Here is a 2,627-nt window from a genome sequence, read left to right on the forward strand (position 1 = left end):
GGGGGGGGCATCTGGTTTGCTCATACCGCTAGGATTTCAAAACTCAATGAAGATGGATATTGCCTAGGACACTTGATGCCTTCAGGCTGACGAAGGACAAATGTGCCTGTCTAATAAACAAAATACAGTACCTTTAAAAATCACTGTGTCACCATATTTGTTAATAATTATGTTTTCCTTAATTCAGTAATTTTGCGTTTTAGGGGCAGAGTGACAGGATCCACCAACATTAGGTTTCTTCCTTGTTCCTTCAGGGAGATTGATAGCGCACCCAACAGCATCACTGGGCCCTATTTTATAACCCAGTTCATTTCCTTTACATAAACTGTTTTGAGAACTGTGAAGAGAATGTTCAGGAGTGCCATCCTGTAAACTCAAAGTAGAAATAAAAGGGCAGAATCTGAAATGTGCCAAGTGGACATATTAGAAGATAAAATGTAGACTCTTAGTTATGAAAGAAATTAGCTTGGATATACTGTTCTTGAGGAAATTTATATCAAGAGATGGGAAGAAAGATATAAACATATATAGAAAATTATTATATTTATGTCAAATAGAAAAACTTAATGAAGATGAGTCAAGGAAACAGAATGAAGAGTACACTTTTTGCTTTAAGATTTTATCACTTTATGTCTATCTATAAAATTTTGTCTCTAATTTTCCAATTTTGAGGAATGGATTACAATTTTATGCTTGTTGGATAGAGGTAAGTGAGGCATTGTGACTTTAAGATATTTATTAATAGATCACTCTTACTTTTTATCATAAAGTTTAGATTTTTTTTCTAAAAATCAAAGAACATTTATTCAAATATTCCTGGTTCCAGCAAGTAAAGCAATTCATCTGCTTTGCTCACTGCTGAATCTCTGCTATATAAATGAGTATCTGGCAAATACTCAACACATATTTGTTAAATAAATGAACATTTCTGACTTCTGCCTTTTAAAGTTATGTTAATCCTTAAATAAAGCGTCTTCACTTACTTTTTAACTAACTTTTCTCTCACTGCCTTCATCCCTGCTGAAGGTGGTATAGGGTCAGAAAGAGGGTGATTCCTTTCCTTCGAGGGTCACAGCTGACACCCCTATAACAAAGACAAGTTAACAAGAGAAAAGCATAACAGATGTGTTCAATAACAGTTTTATATGACATGGGAGTCTTCAGAATGAAGACTCAAAGATACAATGGAAACTATCTGATTGTATGCTTAGGTTTGACGAAGCTGGAACAACCATGTAGACATGTGATGAGATAAAAAGGGTAAGCTCTAGTAGTAACAGACTGAGCGGGGAAACCTCAGCAAGGCCTGTCTGTTTAGATTCTTCTTGACCTCTCTGTTGTGGCATTTCTTCCCCCTAGGGATGGAGTAGGATTCCTCTGGAATGAGGGTAATTTTTTTACAGCTAGCTGTTTCATAGAAAGGTGGGGGAAAGTTAAGGTAATATTTTTAAGCTTTGTGGCTTCCTTTAGGGAAAAGGGGTCTTGGTTCTGTGAACCACCTTGAGGCAGAGGAATTCTAGTTTCTGTGGCTAGCCTCAGGGGAGAATAATAAGTGAGAGACAAGAGGTCAAGGGAAGGTCAGAGAGAGACTTTCCTTCTGGGGTCTTCATGTTAGGGTATCATTTTCTGAACCCCAGTAATGGCATGTCTCTTCTTTAAATTCCCATAGTGCTGTGTGTGTGGCTTCCTTGTGGCACTTACATTATTCTGAGTTGGAGCAGAGAAAGTTATGTAGGTATTTTGTTTCCATTACTTGAATACAGTCTACAGGAGAGTAGTAAGTGTGCAATTTGAACCTCGTAGGTGCTCAGTGAATGTATTTTTAATGGAATTAAAATTTTAGCTTCAATTCTCTGCACTGACTAGATATCCCAGAGAATTCCTTGCCCACAGCCCTCTTCTTGCTTTATGATAACTCTCTCCCAGAATGGGCCAGGGCTCTGTCACCCACCGTTTTTTTTTTGAGATGACATATTGCTGTGTCACCCAGGCTGGAGTGCAGTGGCACAATCTTGACTCACTGCAGCCTCTGTCCTCTATCACCCCCTTTTCTAAATAATAATAATAATAATTATTATTATTATTATTATAGCCATCATTATTAAGCACTGATCTGATTCCTTTAACTTCATTATCATTTTATTTTTGTACTATGGGCTATTATTATTCCATTATTATAACGGAAAAAATTGAGCTAAATAGAAGATAAATAAAACTTCACATAGCTTGTAATATAGCAAAGTGGGATCTGAAAGCAGCTCTGTTTGATGAAATGCAGGTCAGAAAAGGGATTTTGAAATTGGTACTAAAAAAAAAAAACCCATGAAACCCTTAGAAGAACATGTTAGAATCCTGAATTATTGAAGTTTGAAAGTTCTAAAGCAAATGTTTTTAGATTTACCTAATTTCAAAACTTGCATGTGCTCAGAATATTTTTAAACACAGAAAAGATTTTATTCAGCCAATTTGACTGATGCTGATAATTTCTTCATGACAAAAGAGGGGAGCTGCTTTGTGCCATTTCTGAATTAAATGGTATTATTTGTTCTTTACGTCACCCTTAGTTTTATTTATTCACGTATACGTATGCATCTCACATGACCCAAATAATAATTTTGCCAGCTGTC

The 2,627-nt window shown here is 36.1% G+C and overlaps 1 long non-coding RNA gene across 1 annotated transcript in view; it reads right to left on the reverse strand.

The window, feature by feature from the left end:
• Positions 1-1,064, reverse strand: part of LOC105508948 — a 4,288-nt gene extending 3,224 nt beyond the window's left edge. The window contains exon 1 of the long non-coding RNA XR_001001354.1: positions 984-1,064. This is a non-coding gene — a long non-coding RNA (uncharacterized LOC105508948). The remainder of the gene's footprint in view (positions 1-983) is intronic.
• Positions 1,065-2,627: the final 1,563 nt, after the last annotated feature.

The sequence above is a fragment of the Colobus angolensis genome, unplaced genomic scaffold (assembly GCF_000951035.1).
Source record: "Colobus angolensis palliatus isolate OR3802 unplaced genomic scaffold, Cang.pa_1.0 Scaffold100, whole genome shotgun sequence".
Taxonomy (NCBI): Eukaryota; Metazoa; Chordata; class Mammalia; order Primates; family Cercopithecidae; genus Colobus; species Colobus angolensis.